General features: G+C 43.1%; 1 long non-coding RNA gene across 1 annotated transcript in view; it reads left to right on the forward strand.

Annotated features, from left to right (window-relative positions):
* LOC112109891 overlaps positions 1-8824 on the forward strand; it is a 29780-nt gene extending 20956 nt beyond the window's left edge. The window contains exon 5 of the long non-coding RNA XR_002908356.2: positions 7754-8824. This is a non-coding gene — a long non-coding RNA (uncharacterized LOC112109891). The remainder of the gene's footprint in view (positions 1-7753) is intronic.
* The last annotated feature ends 15485 nt before the right edge of the window (positions 8825-24309 follow it).

A 24309-nucleotide genomic window follows, 5' to 3' on the forward strand; every position in this document is an offset into this window, starting at 1 on the left:
GGGGGGGTGGACGACGACAGAGGAACCGCTCCCCCCCCCAGCTCACCTCCGCTCCACTGCTGCCTGCTCCCCCGAGCCCGCCGCCACTCCGCTTCCCCCCGCAGGCTTGCCTGGGAGGGAGGGGTAGGAGAGGTAATGCGGCACGCCCAGGGGAGGAGGCGGGGCCGGGGATTTGGGGAAGGGGTTGGAATGGGGCGGGGAAGGGGCAGAAAATTTTTTTTGCTTGGGGCGGCAAAAAACTTGGAGCCAGCCCTGTGTGTGATGTAAGCAGGATTGGTTTGAAGACACAAGAGGGCCTAAGTGTTGGAGACTGGCAGGCTTCCCTATGAGATTCCTTTGGCTTGTTGGCTTTGTCTCACAATATTTTACGGACATTTTTGTATGACCATTTCTGTATTACATTTGTTTTTTGGACTATTATTATATAGTAATATAATAATTAGGGCTGTTGATTAATCGCAGTTGACTCACGATTAACTCAAAAATTAATTGCGATTAAAAAAATTAATTGCTATTAATCGCAATTTTAATCGCACAGTTAAACTGGGAATGGTGGTTGAAGCCTGAAGGGACATATGAATCTTTAGCGTATCTGGCACGTAAATATCTTGCAATGCCGGCTACAACAGTGCCATGAAACCAGCTGTTCTCACTTTCAGGTGACATTGTAAACAAGAAGCGGGCAGCATTATCTCCTGCAAATGTAAATAAACTTGTTTGTCTGAGCAATTGGCTGAACAAGAAGAAGGACTGAGTGGACTTGTAGGCTCCAAAGTTTTACATTGTTTTATTTTTGAATGCAGTTATTTTTTGTACATAATTCTACATTTGTGAGTTCAACTTTCATGATAAAGAGACTGCACTACAGTACTTATATTAGGTGAATTGAAAAATACTATTTCTTTTGTTTTTTTACAGTGCAAATACTTGTAATCAAAAATAAATATAAAGTGAGCACTGTACACTTTGTATTCTGTTTTGTAATTGAAATCAATATATTTGAAAATGTATAAAACATACAAAAATATTTAAATAAATGGTATTCTATTATTGTTTAACACTGCGATTAATTTTTTAATGGCGTGATTAATCGCGATTAATTTTTTAATTGCTTGACAGCCCTAATAATGGATTTGGCAGAAGTACCAAGAATGCCATGATTAGAATATGCAAATGTAATGATGCCATACCAACCTAGATTAGTAGCTGTGGATAGGATTGCACTGAGCATGTGAAGTTCATGATTTTTAGAACGATACCTTAACCCCTTTTTTTCCTTCAACCTACCAGATGGGATTTCTTCTCATTATCTGCTAAAGGCCTGTAAAATTTGATTTCAAAGCATGACTTACATGAGCTGTTTATGAGCTATATGAACCACAAAGTAGCGATGGAAGCTCCATTCCTTCCCACTTCCCAGAAAGTTTGGATTTTTTCAGTCTTAAATCTCCAAAATGCCGCAACAGATTTGTGAAATGTTGTAAATAAACAACTTCTGAGATGAGCCCTCAAAGGGTGAGTTTCAACCTGGAGCAAGTTTCTAACAGCTGAGTTTCACTCACCTAAGGGGGGGGGAGGGATCATTGAAATGTCCGAACACTTTAACTCTAGTAGTATTGTCAGGCACTGTTAGGACTGACCCTTTAAACAACTGTTAAATTACATCCATGATAAGAGATGGGAAAAAGCTGCTAGGTCATTTAGCCCATTTTTAGCAACAGCATGGCAACTTTGGGCTTCAGAACCAGGGGCATGGGCCTGCTGAAACTGAAGTTCATTGGAGGGTTTCCATTGACCCCAATGGGAGTAGGATGGGGCCCCACATTATAAAAATAACCCCCTCTCCACCCTGTTCAAAGATGCTGTAAGTGGAAAATCCTGCCCTTCTGTGCGTGGATGATATGTCCCAGATGTAGTAGAACTGGTGCAACTCTACTGCATGCAGGGGAGGGAGAGGGATTTTGCTTGCACATCCCCTTTATACTTTAAAGCCATGCTTCCAGGGGACTCCCTGTGTGGCTGTGCTCACCATCTCTTTGGGGGCAGGACAGAGTTGCTGGACATGTCACTGCTTACATCCACTGGCTAGCTAGTACCACTATGGAATCAGAGTGATGCTACTGCAGAGTGGAATGTATGTGTGGGAGATCCCCAGCACCCTACTCAGTTAACCAGCGAGGGAACTGAGATTTGCCCCTTAGTGGTTTGGCCCCTCTTCTTGTGCATTTAAAGTTGCTAGCAATTGCAGCCTTAGCATTCTGAATTGATTTTACATGTTATAGAAAATTAAAATGATTCACATACTTTATAGCACCCTTATTTCTGTACATAATTTTTTGAAGCTAATTTCTAATTATGCCATTGCTTGTTGCCTTGCTAAAGATCTGTCCCTTTGAATAGAACCATAAATATTTAAGACTTGGTATGCTTCAACGGCACTCTTACAACATATAGTTCAGAAGATTCAGGTGCTGTCCAGTGGGTATAATTCAAACCATGATGCTTGTTTGCACTGATAATTGTTGAAGTGATATTTAATGTTTAACAATGTAGCACATCAGCAGAATCTCCGCAGAGCACAGAAACACTGCATGTAAGGCAAGTAAACAGTAATTGCCAAGGGTATACCTCAGGCACTGCCAAAGAGCTCAGACACCATGTGAAGTTCTGAAATAATGGCTAAGAGAGCTGCCACTTTCTTGAAGCACGTAGGGAAGTATCCCATGATAGCCATCTCCTTAAAGGGGCAAAGGTAAAGTGTGTCTCCCCCTTCTTTGTAGGTCATCCCCTTTCAGTAGCCAAGCACTAATAGGTGAGGCTACTGAAGTCCTTATCAAGCAGTCTGGATGACATAGTTATTGTGCAGGCCTAAATATGGCCAGCAGTCCTGACACAAGTTAGGGTGTCACTTTATCTCATGCAGAGAGATTGGGCACTTCTGTTGAACCAACTCCCATGGGCCTTGGATATTCTTATTTATATAGCACCATGTATGTGCCTGGCATCGTACAGAGAAGTAGAAAGACAAGGTCTGCACACTGGAGGCCTGATAGTGAGAAAAGATTGATAACATCCAGGGCAATGACAACAGATGAGAGGGTGAAAGGAGGTCACAGAAAATAAGAGGGAAATTGATTTGCTTTTGGAGTTTAGAGCATTTAATTTTTCTGCTTCATATTCATCTTGCTTTGTTCTATATGTGTTTGCATTTTACATGTGCAAATTCATGGGAGCAAGAGCAGAGGGCATGGGAGCTGAGATCAGTGATCTAAAGCTGCTGAAAAGGAATGAGTTCTGAGGAAGGATTTGAGGGAATCAAAAGTCCCTTGGACAATGGGTTGTTACCTAATAAATAGGAGGGGCAGATCTTCTGTCTTCTACGTCCATGGCACTAACTGTGTTTCCCCTTTAAAGAGCTGTCAGCCCTGGGATAGTTGCTCCCTTCAGTGCCTGCCCTGCTTTCTCACAATTCTAAAATCTGCTGTCACATGACCACACATCATAGTGCCATGAACCTCAAGCTGAGCTGAAATAAAAATACTGGCCTTGATTCACAATGATGTAATAAATCAGGAATCTGTGGCAATCAGCACCAGGCCCGCTGTATGTAGCCGAAGGCAAGATCCTTCAGGGTCAGACTCCACATGGAGAGAGGGGGTTGAGCAAGCAGTAGGTGAGTCTTGGCTGGCTAGGGCTGGGGGCAATGGGATGTACATTTCTCTCAGTGATCAGGAAGGAAAGGTTATACGGCATAGGACATTATAGTGGGGAACCCCTCTTTACAGGGAACACAGGGGCAGCTGCTGCTTGGTAATGTGACACACAGGGAGCCTGCTGCTGTGGACTGGAGGGGTTTCTGTGGTTCCAGAGCTGGCGTGGAACCCCAGAGTCCTGTGTAGATGGCCTTGGTTTCTTGAGGGCTCCTTGGGATCTACTGGGTTTGGGGGGCTAGGGCAACCCCTTCCCCCAACATGTTTTACCCTGGGAGGGGGTGAGCTGGCCCTAGGCTATTATTAGTGTTTAATGGCTATATAACAGTGCAGTATTGTGCATTAAAGAGCTTTTTATAATGTCCCTTTATTCAAATTAAATGACCTTTACATTTGAAACTTTGAACAAATATTTAAAGTAGCTGAGTGAAAAGGGCAGAACATTCCTCCGTAATGACCTTTATTCACATCTCTTCTCCATTTTTCATTCCGTCCCTTGGCCTTCGCTGTTTACAAAAGTGATATCAAAGCAAGTTTCCCCACAGCTCTGAGCTACAGTGGGCCCACAATCTAGCATCTTTTCAGCCACTGGAGTTTTTAAACTAGCCTCAGTGTTTGTGCCAGGAATTGAACTGCTGTTTTTAAAAACAGCGGTAAGTTTTCTGGCCTCTCCTGTGTTACGTGAGGAGCCAGCAAGCCACCTTCACATTTTAATTTCTGTTTAGCTAAACACACCACAGCAGAGACTGCTGCTTTGCAGAGCTGTGACCAGACTGAGGTATTTCCTGTTTGCAGATGAATGAGAGTTAATTTTAATTTAAGAATTAAAAAGCCATAAATATGTAGCTAAAGCTAACCCAATAAAAACTACCTATTCTAAGTATGATTTGAAATAGGTGTACTGGTATTCAAATACAGTCCACGTGTAATTGACTGGTACCTCACTATCAAGTGATTGAGTCCATTTTTCAGCATGCTATTTAACTACATCACAGTTGCCAAATGCTTAATACTTTAAAGAGGAAGTTCTAAAATTTAATAGTTTATTTTATTATTACTCTTTTGGATATAATTAACTGGGGCTGCACTTTAAACTGATTTTTCCTTGCTATTGAAATGGGTTTTTTTATGTTTTACACTGGGGGGAAAAAAGTCTGTCAGACCATGGGTCTCTCCCTTGATGCACATTATTAGAGTCTTTTTAGAGACAAGCAAGCAATTTTGCTGTCATTGGTCTTGTTCAAACAGAGTATGTTTGTCTATGCAATTCACTTGGGGAAGGGTGTCAAAAAAAAGATCACTAGCTAGTAGCTGACATAGCTACTGCTTACTCATCTGAAATGTCCTCAAACAATGGACTTACACAGAGAGTTAATTTTTTAAATATTGCTGATAAAACATTATATCATTAAGTCAAGATAAAACATTTGGGTCCTGATTCTTATTTTCTCTGAGGCCATTTGATACTGCTTTGGCACTGTCTTAAAGTGGCACGGGGTCTTAAAGTGGGAGTAAATGATAATTACACTGCAATAGAGAGACATAAAGTGGCCTTTGTATAAATGAGAATCAGATACTTTGTCTCATCAAAGTTTAGTTTGAAACTAAGTCACACCTTTGATACAAATTGGAGCCTTATGTTCAAGTAGTGTACTTTTGCTCTGATGTAAATTTAGAAGCCTTTTGCAGGTACGTGTTTCTATAATTATTAAATGGCAGTGCTTATTAACATTATATCATATTTATGTTGTAAGTTTGCATGATGCTTTACAAGAATAAAAGCATGGTGCCTCTCCCAACAAACCTACAGTTTAATGCTCCGACTCTACAAAAACATGAGTAACTTTACAGTCTGAGTAGTTGCATTGAGTTTAGTGGGAGTACTTATATGCTTAATTGTTTGCAGCATCAAGGCCTAAATTACACAGACATAGGGAAAGGCAAGTTCTAGGCTTTGATGCTACAGCATATTTCAGAGCATTTGAGTATCAATTTAATTTTGAACAGAATTCTTAAATACTCACGTTGTAATAACACCCTTGGTCTAGAACCCAGGCCTAGTAGGAGGCAGTAGATAGCTTTAGGCTGCCACCCAGCAGCAACTACAGGTAGCTTGCATGCAAATTCCCATGACCCTCTGTAGACACAGGCCATTGGAAGTTCTGCCTCAGGGGTTTGACAGACAGAAGCACCCTGGCTCCTGATTGACTCCCTGCCCTATATAAACTCAAGGGGCAGTTCAGGAAGTGTCCAGGTAACAGTGTGGATTTTCTGCAGTTGTAATGATTGCTCTTACATCCCTGGCTTGATCTGGACTTTGCCTCTTGACTCAGATCCTGAAGTCTGACTTGGACTCTGACCCTTGGTATGGACCCTGGTCTGGACCTGACTATGAACTACTCTGCTACTCCCCAGCCTCAGGTTTGCCCTTGCTCTGACCATTGGCCCTGGCTGCCTTTGTTGGGATTCTGATAGCTGTTATTGAATATATTGTTTGCTACCTGCCTTTAGCTAGTTGCTTGTTTTGTTTTTGCATCTATATGTGTAGTATCTCTTCTACACACACACACACACAATTTATTAAAACAGCCTTTCTTTTGTGCATTAAGAACCAGGTCCTCCTCCTACTGAAGTCACTGGAAAAATTCCATTTGACCTCAGTGGGAGAAGGATCGGTCTCACAGTTTGCAAATCTGGTGTACAAAGAAATCTACAAATCAATCTTTTTGTCATTCATTTGAGCAGCACTTTTTTTTTACAATGCACTTCGCACCCTGAGTATTTATTAAGTATAACTTGTGATTTTTCACTCAGATATTTCACAAACATATTTGTAAACACATTGTGAAGCCTCTATTTTGAGGAGACTTATTTAGGATCCTATCTACTAACCTGAAGGGGCCTTACAACATGAGTATTGCAGAACTCTGGTGAAAATTAAATTGACATCCAAATGCTCTGAAACATGATATAGCATCAGAGCCTAGAATGTTCTTTATGTTTTGTCTGTGGCACTATGCCCTATGTTCTTCAGAGATATTGTTATGATATAAATATGCCATAACTAAGATATGTTTTATGCAAGATGGATCGTGTGAGGTATCATTGGAAAGGTTATGATGTATTGACTATGATTATCCTATTTGTATCTGAAGTTGGGAATATTGTCTATGTACCTATTACAACTGTGTTTACACCTGTGGAACACCCACCAGACAAAATGCAATCAGCTTGGATGGGCCATTAGGGGGAACAATAGGACTTTGAAGATGCTAATCTCCCACCTTCCTGAGAAGCTTCCTGGGATGCTGCAAACAACCTTTGACTCCTGGCTGCTTTGACACTGCAGGGTCATGTGATCATGTCACCTGGTACTGGATTCCATCTTGGACTACTAGTATTTTTCCACTAATAGGGGGTGGGGATCAAACTGGGAAACAAAGGATTCCCACCATATGTAAATCCTAATTAAAGCAGGGAAGTGAGTTAATCTTGGTTCATTCTTCACTGAATCCCCGCCCAGGATGACTGCTGGAAACATCTAAGAAACAAGGAGAAAGGGGGCAGGGGAGAGAAGGACTGAGCCCAGGCTGGAGAAGGTGTCTGGCCTGTGAAAGAAATGCCTAAAACAACATTTAGGGTGAGAAATTACTACTTGTAGCCAGTCTCTTTAATGTATTAAGCTTAGTTTGTGTGTTTGTTTTATTTGTTCAGTAATCTGCTTTGATCTGTTTGCTATCCCTTATAATCACTTAAAATCTACCTTTTGTAGCTAATAAACTTGTTTTTGTTTTTTCTAAACCCAGTTTGTGGAATCCATAACTCGGGGGCGGGGGTTGCGGGGGGTGAAGCTGTGCATATCTTCCTCCACATTGAGGGAGAGAGTGAATTTCATGAGCATACGTTGTACAGTTTTCTGTGCAGCACAAGACAATACAATATTGGGTTTACACTCCAGAGGAGGTGTGCATTTGAGTGTGGGGAAATTCCCTAGCTGAGTCTTCTCATGCAGACCTGATTTCAGTGTCTCTGTCTTTCTGCAGCTGAGTGTGTGCTGGAGGAGGCTTGAAGTCTTGGCTCAGCAGGACAGCGTGAGGAAGTCCAGGCTGGTGGAACAGGCGGGCTCAGTGGTACCTCAGGACATCAGGTGGCACCCCGGCTGAGGGGGGTAACTTGTCACAGTGTAATCTAGGCCTTAATCCTGCAAACACTTGTTCACATGAGTAACATTACACACAAGTTCTCCCAATAATTTGAGTTGAGGTTGCAGGATCATCTGGGAGTTACTTAAGTTGTAAGCCCTTTTGGGGCAGGGATTGTCTTTTTGGGCTGTGTTTGTACAGCACGTCGCACAATGGCGCCCTGGTCCATGACTGAGGCTTCTAGGTAGAACTGTGTGAATAATAGATTTTTTTCAGCTGACTGGCAATTCCTAAATGGGGGGGAAAATGATATAAAATGAAACACAATCTTTCAAAATGTGGTGACTTGAAAAGTCATCAATTACTACTAGACTGAAACATTTCATTTAGGCATTTTCAAATGGATCATTTTCAAGTTGACCATTTTAAATGTTTTAGATAATTTTTAAATAAAATTTTGTAGCAAAAAGTCACTTCAAATGGAAACCCTTCCATTCAAAAATGTTGAAATGAAACACTTTGATTTATTTTGGGGGGGATTTTTTTTGACCTAACCAGTTTAGTGAAATTAGCATGAGTTTGTGAAAAGTTCTGGTGTCACCGTAGCTGCATTTTTCAGAAAACAAACAAAACCCTCAGTCAAAAAAGTAATTGGTAATGTTCTATAATTAGATTTTACCAACCAAGGAACAAGTGTGAACTCCTAAAGCCCTACAACAGCCTTAACATGGACTCAGACTGTCCCCTTGGGCACCCTGGTCTAGTTTGCCACCCACGCATGACTGCCTTCATGATAGATGGTACCTTATACCAAAAGCCACAACAATAATCAGGTTACTCCCAGTCCCCAGGGACCAGTCACTTATCATAGGTCAGTTGTACCTCAGATCCCAAACCAAAGACAACACTTCTAGCTAATCCTATAATGCTAACTAAAGATTTATCAACTAGAGAGAAATGAGTTGTTTACAAGGTTAAACAACTTGTAGGGGGGAGGGATAGCTCAGTGGTTTGAGCATTGGCCTGCTAAACCCAGGGTTGTGAGTTCAATCCTTGAGGGGGCCACTTAGGGATCTGGGGCAAAATCAGTACTTGGTCCTGCTAGTGAAGGCAGGGGACTGAACTTGATGACCTTTCAAGGTCCCTTCCAGTTCTAGGAGATAGGATATCTCCATTAATTTTTTTTAATTAAAGCATGTAAACATATAGACACAAATGAAAGTCTCAGGCTCCAGAAGGTAATAGAGCTTGCATATTACAGCAGCTACTAATGGATGGCTCTCTGGGATGATGCTACTTCACATCAACAAATACTTGTTTTTGGTTTTTCTTCTGGTGCATTTTTATGCATCACATGGCAATGGAAATCAGAAAGTCCTTGTGGTACACAAATGGGCTGCAGCCATATCAGTGAAGAGCTAGCTTTATAGACTGAGTAATACATAGTTTCAAATATTTATAAAAATAAATTGGAATTCTTGGCCCTAATCCTGCTATCAGATCTCTGCAGGTGGACCATTACACACACATGGAAGTGAATGGGGATCCTCATGAGCACAAAGGCTGGCTGCATAGATCCAGTTGCAGAGCTGGGTCCTAGGTTTGTAAGATCTGGGTCCCTGAAGAAGCACAGCAGTTAAGCATATGTTTAGTTTCATACCTATTCAGCTAAGCACTTCTCTTCAGTGAGACTTAAGCATATGCTTAAAGCTAAGCACATGCTTAAGTGTTTTGCTCTGTCAGGGCCAAAGCCTTCCTAGACGTAGCAGGAATTTCTAGGAGACTTATTTGAATAAAGCCATGTTTGAAAATAAGTGTCTAGAATGAGATGGGGAAGAACCGCCAAACTAACTGATTTTTAAATTTAAGCAAGTACTGATGAAAAAATATTGATGTATTTGCACATGACTGAGTTCTCTTAAAGTATAAATCTAGCTCTTACTGCTTTGTTTTTAAACAGCATGAAAAAATATTTAGTTAGTAACTGGATTTAGCTTGGTGCAGTGGATTATTTTAATTTGCTGACTTTCCATTTTGGCAACACAAATAAAACCTGCTAAGAACCTGAGTTTTGGCCTCTTTTTAGTCTGTAGTGCACCTTACTGTATAAACCACTAACTGATATAGCAGAACATGGCACAGAATAAGATGCAGTTCATCATGCAACATCAGAATACAGCATATAGCAAAAGACACTTTAGCAAAGACCTAGAAAAGAATGGCATAGCTGTTGCTAGTCAGGATTTGGGTTAATTGGCATGACATGTAACAATGCTTCTACAGTGCCTATCTGTGCCATGCTTGCTCTGACCACTGCTGTCAGTTACTTGCTTTCATCTGAACTAATCCCTCAATGCACTGGTGTTCTATAGTGTTTAAACTGAACTTCTATTACATTATATTGGTCAATATCTGAGTTGTGCATGACAGACAGTTTTGCAAATCTTATATTCTCATGGGTTCATGGTGTTATATTTCAGAGGTTTTTTATTTGCTGAATACAATTCAGATAACACATCCACCTGGCCACACAGATCAGCATATGTACATCCCACCCTTCCCAAAACAAAGCCCTGAGACTTTCAACCACATATAGAATTTTAGGCCACCAGTTTGGCAGGCAATTGAATTCTTCCATCTTTTGAAAACCACAATTAAGTAAACAGAAGTGTGAGACATAATGCTTGTCTGCACAGTATTAGTCCACACCATGTAGACAAGTCCTACAAGGAGATAGCATGGCCTGTCTATCCTTATAGAATGTAAGCTCCAAACAACAGTTTAGGTGGTGTTATGTCCAGAAGAAGTAGGCTCTCTACCAATCCCTCATCCCAGACTTTTCTCTTAATTCTCCCACTTTTTTTTATTCTCCTCTTATCCCCTGTCATCTCCATTAAATATGCCCATGAGAGATGAGATGTCACTGTGGGCAGGCTGTAATGAAAAGGTGAGTCTTGTATTTTGATCTCGGCATGCTCAGATTTCTGTTCATTCTGATCTATGATTTAAAAAAAGCAAACATTCCACAGCCGGACCCCTGATGCTGAGAAGACTCTGGCTCTGAGGCTTGAGATTCTTACTCTGGGCTTCTATAGAATCCCTGTGGAATTCACCTGGCTCAGTGGGTCATGGATGGTGAGTCAGCCCCTGAGATGGCCCTCTGTGGGTTAAAACCAGACTATGTGGTTTGGGATTTTGTATTTGGTGTGGAAGCAGACAGGGAGCCAACTGTGTGTGCAGAGCACCAGTGTGATGTGTTCATCCAAAAATTTGTTATGATAGACAGGTTTCTGCATGTTGTGTGGGTTGTAGCTTCCAGGGCCTGGTAATACTCCAGATGATCTAACCTAGAAGAGGGGACTCCTGGAGCACAGCAAAAGATCCTCATCTAAGAAGAAAAGACCCAGTCTCCTGGTAAGAGAGAGATGGAAAACAGTGTTTCTTGCCACTGTTCAATTGTGTGTCTAGGGGCAGTGGCAAGTCTGGGGTACCCTTGTGGCCATACATGATCTGTATAATCAGAGGTCAATTGCCGGTGAGATTACTATGGCCATGATCTCTGTGCCTTCATGAAGCTCTATCAAAGTCAGTGAGGCTGCTCCACACAAGCCTTTTTGGAGAATTGGATCCTGTATCAGTAAGATTCTTGAAGTTTTGTCTTTCTTCTACCATCAGTTCTGTCTTTCATTGTCTGAATATAAGCCAGCTACTTTTTATGCATCATGGTTATTTCTTCCAGGCACTGGATCATCTTAGTGATGATGAAGGCTGAGGAAAAATCAGCTGTATGTCTCTATTTCTGCATGTTTCTAAGTGTCCTCATACTGTATGTTGAAAAGGGATGAAAATCTCAATCCTTTTAGTATTCTGCATGTGAGTGGCCTTGTGAAGGAGCAGTGCCTTTCATATTTCCTGGGAACTCCCTAAGAGGAATATGGTTGATCCAGAAAGGTGTTTGTCCTTTACTCTTGCTAAGTCTAGTACGCCTCTGATGGCTCCATAATGGAAATATTGTTAATCTAGAAGAAGCACAGCAGTTCATTTTCTGTTCAAGACTAAAAAGCCTGTTTACAAGTGCTAGCAGTGCTGTCCCTGTGACATGTCTCTTCCTTGAAGAATCCAGGTTATTAAGAGGTTAGACATTGATATTGGTCACCATCACCGTCTAAGAACATAAGAACACCCATACTGGGTCAGACTAAAGGTCCATCCAGCCCAGCATCCTGTCTTCTGACAGTGGCCAATGCCAGGTGCCCCAGAGGGAATGAACAGAACAGGTAATCATCAAGTGATCCATCCCCTGTTGTCCATTCCCAGCTTCTGGCAAACAGAGGCTAGGACACCATCCCTGCCCATCCTGGCTAAAAGCCATTGATGGACCTATCCTCCATGAACTTATCTAGTTCTTTTTTGAAACCTGTTATAGTCTTGGCCTTCATAACATCCTCTGGCAAGGAGTTCCACAGGTTGACTGTGCATTGTGTGAAAAAAAAATACTTCCTTTTGCTTCTTTTGAACCTGCTGCCTATTAATTTCATTTGGTGACCCCTAGTTCTTGTGTTATGAGAAGGAGTAAATAATACTTCTTTATGTACTTTCTCTACACCAGTCATGATTTTATAGACCTCCACCATATGCCTCCTTAGTTGTCTCTTTTTTTTCCAAGCTGAAAAGTCCCAGTCTTATTAATCTCTCCTCATAAGGAAGCCATTCCATACCCCAATCGTTTTTGTTGACCTTTTCTGAACCTTTTCCAATTCCAATATATCTTTTTTGAGATGGGGCGACCACATCTGCACGCAGTATTCAAGGGGTGGGAGTAACATGGATTTATATAGAGGCAATATGATATTTTCTGTCTTATTATCTAACCCTTTCTTAATGATTCCCAACATTCTGTTAGCTTTTTTGACTGCAGCTGCATATTGAGTGGATGTTTTCAGAGAACTATTCACTATGACTCCAAGATCTTTCTTGAGTGGTAACCGCTAATTTAGACCCCATCATTTTATATGTATAGTTGGGATTATGTTTTCCAAGGTGCATTTCTTTTCATTTATCAACACTGAATTTCATCTGCCATTTTGTTACCCAGTCACCCAGTTTTGAGAGATCCTTTTGTAGCTCTTCGCAGTCTGCCTGGGACTTAACTATTGTGAGTAGTTTTGTATCATCTGCAAATTTTGCCACCTCACTGTTTCCCCCTTTTTCCAGATCATTTATGAATATGTTAAATAGGACTGGGCCCAGTACAGATCCCTGGGGGACACAGCTATTTACCTCTCTCCATTCTGAAAACTGACCATTTATTCCTACCCTTTGTTTCCTATCTTTTAACCAGTTACCAATCCATGAGAGAACCTTCCCCCTTATCCCATGACTGCTTACTTTGCTTAAGAGCCTTTGGTGAGGGACCTTGTCAAAGGCTTTTTGAAAATCTAAATACTCTATATTCACTGGATCCCGCTTGTCCACATGCCTGTTGCCCCCCCCTCAAAGAATTCTAGTAAATTGGTGAGGTATGATTTCCCTTTACAAAAACCATGTTGACTATTTCCTGACAAATTATGTTCATCTATGTGTCTGACAATTTTGTTCTTTACTGTAGTTTCAAACAGTTTGCCCAGTACTGAAGTCAGGCTTACCGTCCTGTAATTGCCGGGGTCTTCTCTCAAGCCCTTTTAAAAAATTGGTGTCACATTAGCTATCCTCCAGTCATTTGGTACAGAAGCTGATTTAAATGATAGGTTACAGACGACAGTTAGTAGTCCTGCAATTTCGTATGTGAGTTCCTTCAGAACTCTTGGGTGAATACCATTTGGTCCTGGTGACTTATTACCGTTTATTTTATCAATTTGTTCCAAAACCACCTCTTAATGACACCTCAATCTGGGACAATGACTTTGGCCAGGAAAGAGAGGTTAGGAAAAGGGCTGTCGTTTCCAAGGTCATGGAAGGATGTGCAGTATGGTTTACTTTGGAATTGGTCAAGCTATAGAATTATTTAGGATAGCTGGTAAAGTGTCTTCTCTGAAAGATGCTTTGATAATTTTGGTTATCATGGAAGCCAGATGTTGTTCACTCACCTTTACCATCTCTGATTGGGTGTGCCTGGCCTTCATGGCCACCTGTTGGAGGCCATGCTGCTCTGCTATATTTATCCCAGGAAATAGCTTTTTGAGCCTGGTCTAAGTTAGGTTGACACAAGGCAGCTTATGTTGCCCTAATTGTGCATGTGTCTACACTTAAATTTGCCTTCCACCAATGCAATCACTCCATTACACTAACATAGTAACAAGACCTCCCTGAATGGTGCAGAGTCACAGTCAATGTACTTAGTTCAATACAGTGCAAGTGTAGAAATTGCATTACCTATGTTGATCCTAACGGTCTTCCAGCAGCTGTCCCACAACTTCCCATGCTGACTGCTATGGCCACCATTGTGAATTCCACTGCCCAGGGCTCATGGAGACCAGAAGCCGCCTCCCCTTTAAAGTCCTGCAAATTCTTGAAATTCCTTTTCCTGGTTATCTGGCATAGCGGAAAGCTGCTAGGTGTGTTCATTGAGTGCAACTGCTCAGCTGACCTTGCTAGTTACATGCTCCAGATGTTCTCCTGCTTAGAGTAGACAGATATTGGATCTCCTGGGCCTGTGGGGTGAAGAGGCTTGGCAGGCACAACTCTGAACCAATCATAAAAACATTGACATGTGTGAGCAGATTGCTCAGAGGATGCAGGAGAAAGGGTACGCCAGCAGCAGTGCTGCATGAAAGCCAAGGAGCTGTAGCAGGCATACCAGAAGGCCCAGCGAGGTCAACAATTGATCTGGTGCTGAGCCACAGACCTCTGCCACTGTTAAAAAGAGCTGCATGCCAGATCAGTGAAGGGCCTTCCCCCACTGGATTCCTCTGAGGAGCCCAAGTTGCAGGCCCTGTGGTGAACGAAGAGGAGGAGGTGCTGGATGAGGAATATGGGGGACAGGCGACTGGGGGTGGGGGGAACCAGTCAGGACCTGTTTTTTGACTCCACCACAGTCCAGCCAGTCAAGCACGGGCCAGCCAGATGCAAGGTAAGAAACCTCCGGTAAGCGTGTAGATAAATTTCCAATTACAGGGATGGGACCCCCAAAGTACCAGGATACATCTTTTGACTCTTCACTAATTCTCTGTGCTAGAAGAGGTAGAGTTGCTATCTGCTCTTCATTCCCCTCTCATGGGCAGCGGGTGGAGCTCCCCTTCAGGGAGGCTAGCCCCCAGCTCTGTCCCTTCCACCAAAGCCCCCCCACGGCCAGAGGCCTGTGCGCCTGCGGCTCCCCCCTCCGCCCCCAGCTGGAGGAGCCCTGGGGAAAAGCGTCTCGTGGTGTCCCTAGCCTCTGTTTGCCAGAAGCTGGGAATGGGCAACAGGGAATGGATCACTTGATGATTACCTGTTCTGTTCATTCCCTCTGGGGCACCTGGCATTGGCCACTGTCCGAAGACAGAATACTGGGCTAGATGGATCTTTGGTCAGACCAAGTATGGCCATTCTTATGTCCTGAAAAAGCTTTTGATATGCCCCATGCAGGTTCCGGGGCAGCGTGGAGGTGGTATTTGCTATTCAGCTTCCTGGATTCATCAGTAATTTCCCTGGACTCCAGAGAGATTACTGATGAACCCAGGAAGCTGAATAGCAAATACTGCCTCCTTAGCAACTCCAGATCCTGCATGGGGCATAATAAAGCAAAAACTTTCCCCGCCAAACCCCACAGCCTATTATACCTGCCATCCATGCCTCTAGAGTTTGGCGAGGGGTGGTGGTCCATGCAGAGCAGTTTGTTTATGTACATGGGATGTCCCTTGAATCCTCCTGAGAGATCTTGATGAAACTTTCATGGAGGTACTCCGCAAACCTCCACCAAAGGTTTCTAGGGAGGGCTGCCTTATTTCTTCTTCGGTGGGAAGACACTTTCCCATCTCCACTCACCATTAACTTCAGCAGGCACCACTGCAGGACATGGGCTAACAGCATATGGGCCTGGCGATTCCAGGACACCACCAGCAGCTGGGCTTTCTTTGCCTTTGTTACCTTCAGGAGTGAGATAAGCTATTTATCTGATATCACCACTTCCTGTTGAAAACAGTGCCAGTATTCAGTGCTATTGCCCTATAATAATAGAATCATGCAACCAGGCAATACCCTCCTCTCTTCTCCAACCTCCAGAGGGCTGTGGTGTGACTGGCGCCATGCAAAAGCAATCCCAAGTAGGTAGTCCTTAAAACTTTAGGGGAGAAAGGAGAATGAAATCAGTATCTTAAGTTTCACTTTCTGTAGTGAATATGCTGACAATGGTACCTCTGCCTTTATCTGCAGCTGCTGCCATTGTGGCCTTTGGGTCTCTCCTTCACATGTGTGGAAAACCTGAGCCAGATGAGGAGAAAAGTCAGGATGACATGTATAATGAGATGCTGCAAGCCCAGGCTGTATCAGACCATGAGCACAAGACCTGGAGGATATACATTGTGACTGTGAAATTTTAGTTTACCACAAGAGTGATCGTCACCTCTCCAACACAAGAAGGACTATAGATACCAGACAAGCCACTGTGGAACATCAGCCGACAAAAGACTTTGCTCCCCCTATGCTCACAGAGAGGAAACATGTACAAAGACTTGTCCCATCAGCTTGCTCTCTGGAGGAAGGGAATAAAAACTCCTGTTAAGAAGAAATTGTTATTCCTATGCTGCTTGGACTTCAAGGAGAGGGCAAGACTTCTAAGAATCAGCAAGCAATCCCTGCCTGTTTAGCTTGGATTAGGCATAAAGGACATATAGAGCTTGCATGTTACAGCAGCTTCTATTACTTTTTAAAACCTAAGACTGTATCTCATTAGTGTGGTGTTTTACCTGCTTAGCCTTGTAAATAACTCATTTCTTATTCCTAGTTAATAAATCTTGTTAGTTTTTATTATAGGATTGCCTACACGCACTGTCTGTGAGAGATATAGGGTGCACTTGACTGAGGTAAGTGACACACAACCAGTTTGGGGTTTGTGCCCTGTTTCTTAACAATCTGCCCTGAGGCTGGGACTCCCTGTTGTTGCCACTTTAGACAGCTTGAGTTGTAGTTCTGTGAACAGCAGTCACCACACAATTCCTACCAGGCTACAAAAGAGCAGGGCCAGGTAAAGCACCTTACACCACTACTGTGGCTCACTGTTAAAATGGTCTTTCATAGCCTTCCTGAGCCATATAGCTCCACATGGAGCTCTTCTAATAGCCCATGTGTCTGGCTGGTCAAATTCAGCAGACAGCAACTCCACCTCTGCCCTCCTCCCCTATGGAAATTCCCCCAACCCCCTTTGCTTCACAGATATTATGCAGGACACAGCAGGTACCCATAATCATTTAGACCTTTGTGAGGAAAAATATCCCAGTTTGTGTGTAAACAATGCCAGCATCCTTTCAAATGACCAAAAGCCCATTCACCTGTCATTCAGCATGTGCTGAGCCAGTAGCTGAATCATTCCTTGGTGCTGTCAATGTGGCCAGTGTATGGCTTCATGAGCAAAGGGTAGGCTGGGTTGCCCAGAATCACTACTGGCATTTCCAAAGTCCCACTAGTAATCCACCAGTCAGGAAAGAGTCACGACTTGCAGCTTTCTGAAAAGTCCTACATGCTAAAAGATGTGAGTATCATGCACCTTCCCTGATGAGCATGCTGTGTCCCCACTCCTCCCCTTCCCTCCTGGAAAGTCGTAAGTGCCTCCAATCAGCTGTTAGGCAGCAGGCGGGAAGTGCTGGGAGGGGGAGGAGCAGGGACACGGTACGCTCGGGGGAGAGGGAGAAAGAGGGGGCGGGGGGAGCTTGGCTGCCAGTGGGTGTGGAGCACCCACTAATTTTTCCCCATGGGTGCTGCAGCCCCACAGCACCTGTGGAGTCGGCGCCTATGTTGATGTCCGTGGAACGTCTCCTGTGATCTGCTAATGCTAGAAAAGTAGCCCCTTTTGGTGATTTACTCAGTGGTGAGGTAGTCTGTGCCAAGACAGGGATGTGTGTGCTGTCTATTGCTCTAGTGCAGTTTGGAGCTCCATTGCTATGAATCTATCTCCTATGTCTGTGGTGGATTTCCTGACTCCAAATTAATTCCTGACTGGCAGGTAGCAATCTGGTGTTGTAAATTTCCATAGTGTGATTGCCACATGCTTCTCCACGGTCACTTCTGCTCTCAGTTTGATGTCCCCTGCACTGAAAGGCTGGGGTGAACTCAGTGCACAGACCCAGGAATGTGGCCTTGGGCATCTGAACGTTCTGCAGCCACTGCTCATCATCCCAAACCTGCATTACAAGGTAATTCCACCAGTCAGTGCTTGTTTTTTAGGCCTAGAAGTGGCACTCCATCTGCAGCTGCCCTGTGAAGACCATCAACAACCTTACATTGGTTCTGGCTGTGTTCTATGGCAATCTGTCCTCCAAGGAACCATCACATTCCCCACTCATTCGGTGGCTCTTGCAGCTCTGCGAATACTCCAGGATCACACATCCTGTGCTTGCAACACTCATGACAACAGTGCGGAGCTGTGCAGGCTCTATGCTTCTGTCAGAGATGGTAGACACTGAGGTGGGCTGCACAGATTTGTGGGATTTTGGAAGAATGGCATGAAAATTATGAGATACTGATAACAGTATCAGAGACAATTACAAACTAAGAAGTTGCCCCCTTGCGCCCAGTCACCCCTGCATGACTCATTTTGGCCTCATCCTGCATTGCCAAAACTTCCCAAAAGACAGTGAGCTGAACAGTGATGAGTTGCACAGTGGGATTCCTACCCATGGTGTTATCCAGATGTTTTGTAATATAGGTAATGTAATGTAGGTCTCCAACGAACCAAGGTCCCAACAGACCCCCCAGGATAATGATGGATGCACACAGCAGCTGATGGACATAAGCAGTCATCTGCAGGTTGGCTAGGTGGATCCTGGACCTACTACTGCCTCCAGCAGTTTCCAGGTACAGGAGGATCACAGGACCTTCAGCAGATCAGGAGCACAGGAACAGATAGTAAGTTCACTGGGTCACACACGACAGGTAAGTCTCAGGTGTAAGATGACTCAGATCGATGGTGAGGATCGGTGATGACGACGATGATCTGTGATGAAGGAAACCTCCTGAAGCCCATGCAAATAGACTGTTACTGGCTGCCTCTCTAACAGACAGCAACTGCTGACAGGCGCACAGCCCTTATAAAGGTTCTGGATCATGAAAGTTCCACAGAGCCAGTCCCTTCTGGAAAGTTCCAAGTCCTTTAAATGTTCCATAAGCACAACACCATCAACAACATTAATAAACACAGTAAACATGAAAATAAACGCAACGGAAACAGCCCCTATAATGGTGCACTGCACTCTGCATTAACACAAGCACTCCTGGTGACTATGTGCACCACTGACACAAAGACCCAAGTATGCACATGCACAAGTGATGTACTAACTGTGGCAACTATATGCCAACATAGTTCGAGTCAACATAAGTTTGTAGTGTAGACATGGCCTGGGAGGAAAAGAGCAGCCAGTATTAAACCTCTGGGCTTGCCTAGAGAAGCATCCTGGGAGCAACCACTTTGGGAACTACTGAGATCTGGTCCTCCAGCAACTAGAAGGGTTGGGGAACAGCAACAGCCAATCAAGGCCCAGCAACCTGAAATAAAAGCAGGTGCCTGGTGCTAGCAAGGCAGCTTGTGGCTGGGGCCTCTGGAGCAAGGAGAAAGGCTCCCTAGGTGACAGCTGAAGGAACCAGGTCAAGGCTAGGGCCTATTACTGGCTACAGCTGGCAACAGGAGTTCAGGAGGAACCCTACTGATTTAATTCCTCAGGGGGAATTAAGCCTCAGAAGGGTAAGAAACCATTTTATTTATAAATGGCCCTGCAGGTCAAGGAACGTCTTCTGAGTTTATTGTACCCCAGAAGGGGTTTAAACTGTGTGGCCTGGCCAGAGGGCTGACCCACAGAAGACTTGCAAGAGGTAAACTGACAGCTTGCAGGGGGCACTGGGAGCTGAAGAGAGGGGACACCTGGGGGTACTCAAAGAGGTGTGTGCAGCTTCTCACACCATCCATGAATGGTGAGGGATGCTTTCACAGATGGTGGGCCTGACCTCCCTTAAATTCTCCAGGGCTTCTGTTTGTTTCAGTGGTGCAAACTCCATTAAGGCAGATGTTTTGGCTGAGGATCTTGTTTGTGGTTTGGTTTCTTCAGTCCCAAGGAGACCCTCTCTGATTCTGTTGATCTTGTCAATGATGTAAGACTACAGCACTTTGCATCAGGAGTTGGTGTGGGAATGGAGGCATTTCAGGTCAGTTAGCTGGGTTTCTATATTGCACATTCTGTGGTCATGATCTGGGGGATGCAACTATAAATGAAAAGAATGGTGTAATGGTTAAAGCAGGAGATTTGGGTTCTATTCCTGGGTTTGCCACTGGCTTGCTGTGGGACGTTGGACAAGTCACTTAATTGTTCTATCCCTCAGTTTCCCCATCTGTACAATGGGGGTAATATCTACCTCCCAGTAATCTGTGATGCTTAATGCATTAATGCTTGAGATCCTCTGATGGAAGGTGCTATAAACATATGTTGCTTGAGTTCTGAAAGATTATGCAATCCTGCTTGTGACGGTAAATCCTGTAATGAAAAGATGCATGTTCCATGAAATATTCTCCTTAGCCAGACATGAGAGAATGGGGCAATACAATAAATGAATGAATTGTTTGATTCCTTACAAGTGGATTTATGGTCTGGGCATGCATGATCTCCTTACTCCTTTCAGATTCAAGCATGTAAAGAAGCTGAAAAATGATATGCATTTAATTAGAAACTCTCTCAGCTCATACACTCTTGTGATGTAAATTTTCTGCATATTAAGTAAAATGTTCATTATAATGGTCAAAATAATACTTAGCCCTTTCTCCCAGTTTCCTAGATGTTGTCATTGAATAAGTGATATAGAATTATGATGTTTAAAGGAATATGTTTAAGGTGTACGTTGTTGGTGTGATAGTGGGAGATTTGGCTCCTTGTTTCTTCATTAAGGATGAATTCAGCCCAAGGGTGTACTATGATCTTGGCAAATAGCATTATAATAGTGAGAGAATATTGCCCACTGGATAGCAGGAGTTGATGATTAAATTTAAGTGTGTCCTGCCCATATAAAGCAATTTTTTTTTTACATTTACTGTGAACATTCATCACTGATGCTGAAGATGCGCAGTTGCTAATTATTGTTTTTAACTTGTAATATACTGTAAATTTTGTATACTACTAATGTGACCTTCTACAGAATAGAGGGATGACAGGAGGCCCATAATTATAGCATAGTGAAGAAATGCCTATAATTATCTACTATTTTTAGGACCAGTGTGCATGGCCTCTTAATTTACATAAGCTTTAGACATTCACACATTTTCTGTCTTTGCTTGTGGATGATAAATTTTCTTCAAATGAAATAGGAACACGTTGTGTTAAATGAGAAGTTAGTCGAGTGGGAGCTTGATTATTGGGAACAACAAAATCTTCAGTACCAGCTAAAAAAAAGGAGCACTTATTTGGAGAAGACTTGTTTAATCCAAGATTCAAAACATTTTAAAGAAAATCCACTTATATTGGGTCCTGATAACTTGTGATTTGCTTTTAGAGTATTAGTTAAATTATCGTGTGGGGAAAAAGCATTAGCCTAACAAAAAGGAGGGGAAAAAGAGCAAACCCTATAATCTATTTATCACATGGAGGGAGATGATGACAGTATGTTCTTATTAGAGATGAATATTTTGTGCTCATTAAAGTTGCCCCCTCGAGTACTTGAGGCTATAAAGTGTTTCTATTAAGTACTATGGTATAGTACTTCCATTGTCCTGTGTGTCTTTGCTGTTTGCCTTGCTATTTCCTTCAGTATAACTGGTCCTATTAAAAGGAAGAGGCCTGGAAGTGCTGGTAGTATGGGCTACAGGGTAGCAAGTAGGCGATGCCATTCCTGGGAACAGTAGGCTAATTACAGGCTTTTCCCCCCCCCCTACCCCCCAGAGATGCTAAACAACACTAAATACCTTTCAGTTCTGGAATCTGATTTTTGCAAACCCTTACACACATAAATAGTCCTTAAGGCTCAATGGGTCTACTCATATGAGTAATAGCTATTCCCCTGCCTGTTTGCAGTGTCAGGCCTTGTGGTGACCATTGGTCAGCTGAATTTAAACCAGTCACTCAAGTCATTGTCCTCTGATAGAAATGACTGATCCCAGTTCAACTCCTAGTGGATAGATACCTGTATCACAATTAGCACTGAGGGCCTGATCCTGCAGATAAGTAAACTTCCATTCCATTGTGGAGGCCATCATTCACGTGGACACGGAATGATGAGGTAAACGTCTGTTTAGACTTTAAAGTGATTACTTTGCTATCGTGTTTGCTTTTCTCGAGGGACAGGGCTAAGTCCTAAATACTATTCTGACTATAAAGAAAATCCTAGCTCTAGAACTGCACACTTGCAGTGGAGTAGAGTTTGAGTACTGGTATATTTGGATGCAGAATTCAACAGAGGCATGAAAACTTTCTTTGCTTGAATGTAACAGTGAATCCTTGGCCCCACTCTGACTGCTTTGCAGCCAGAAAGCTTCCGTACGGGCATAAACCTGGCATGGCTGGATCAATGTCACCTACTCCCCACCCTCTGCATAGCCAGAAAGGCTTGGCTAGTGGTAGGTAGGAGCAAGATGGAGTGCATGATGCGCCTCATAAGCCTTGTCTGATGCAGCATTCCCATGGGACTGTTGCAGCCACTGAGTTTCACCAGGAGCTGTTTTCTCAGGCTTGGGAGAACAGAAAGGTAACTTGGAGGCACCTTCACCCCCAAACAACCTGTCCAGAAGAGCCAGGCATAAGTTCAGCGCCGCTGAGGACTGCGCCCAGAGAACCTCCATTTTTCTCGGTATTCAAGAACACCAATTCATGGTAACGAGCATGGTATAAAAACTAGAATATACCGTGGTGAGAAGTATGATATTAAAAACCTGCCTAGATCAATAGCATGATGACATCAAACCTCCACTAATAAGCACTTATCAGGATGCAATCTATTTTTACGGGAAATGGAAGTGGTGGTGGTGAGGGATTGAACTCTTCTTACACGGTACATGGTTGACTCGGGGACTTGACAACGAGAGAGTCTTTTATCATAGCTTAGTCAAACCCAGTCCGAGGTGGTACAGACCAAAAGCTTTTGCCATCTGACAGCTGTTCAGTGGCATACAGCAAAGGAGTGTGATAAGAGCTGGATCACCAAAAACATCACCACTCCACCTGGCACTATAACAGCAATCTATAGTACTTTTCAGCTTCGAAGTGTTTTAAAGTAATCCTCACGTCATCCAAGTTTTATGGATGGGAAAACTGAGGCAGGGACATTGTGTTGGCTTAGGACACAAAGAGTAAGTGGCAGAACCAGGATAGAATCAACAGATGGGGCTGGATATTGAACTATGCTGTTATCCTTAGAGGGGATCTTTTATGATCCGAGTTGATGTAGTTTAGCAGGACAGTGTAGGAAAGCTGGCAGTGTGTCTCCTGTACTGTATTGGTTCTATGGCTGAACTGGAAGCTTTAGATTCCAGAGTTGTCAGTGCAGCACCTTTCAAAAACTAACTTTGCAGAGTGGAATGTCACTCAGTTTGATTCTTTTTTCCCTGGTCACCATCCACCTGTTTCTTGAATTAAAAGCAAATAGAAACAGAAAGAGAAGAAATACATGGCTGAAGGAGAAGAAAAACCTGTTTGCCCTCATTATATGGGAGGGTATTTCAAGAACAGTTGGTCCATTTGAAAGTCCGACCTCTTCTAATACTGACAAATGAGGTCAGTGTTACCTAGGGTTCTCTGATGACACAGTGCCTTTCTTTTGGAAGTTCAAGCTGCCTTGAATGGAAACACTTTTTATTGCTTCATCCAAGATTTTCAACTTGGGAATGGGGGAGGGGTAGAGAATTTGCTTATTAGAAAAGCAAAAGATAAAGCCCTGCTTATCCTATGTTTAGCATTTGTTTACATAGGCACTATTGTCTCTGCAGATGCTTGAGCATGACTTCCTTTGGAATTTCATGTACACCCCTGAAGAAACTCTCTGGTCCCATATATTTAACTAACTGTATAATATAAGAATGGGAGCCAATGCATTCTAACGTTATGTCAATGAAATCAAACTGTTGCAGGGTATTTTTGTCTGTGTAAGCACTGCTTTAAATAGCACATGACATTCACGTTAAAGAAATCAGTAACACTACTAAATATCGAGACCTTATTAACAGCTAAGTAGCATCCATTGTGGGGGACTGGATGGCTCAAGGCTTTCATGCCTGTAGTGGTTGTCAACACTCTTTATGCTGTGGTCACTTAGTAAGAGAGAGGGCCCGCCCCTTCCCTGCTTAGCTACATTAAAAA

Source organism: Terrapene carolina, unplaced genomic scaffold, assembly GCF_002925995.2.
Source record: "Terrapene carolina triunguis isolate 2854851 unplaced genomic scaffold, T_m_triunguis-2.0 Scaffold210, whole genome shotgun sequence".
Taxonomy (NCBI): Eukaryota; Metazoa; Chordata; order Testudines; family Emydidae; genus Terrapene; species Terrapene triunguis.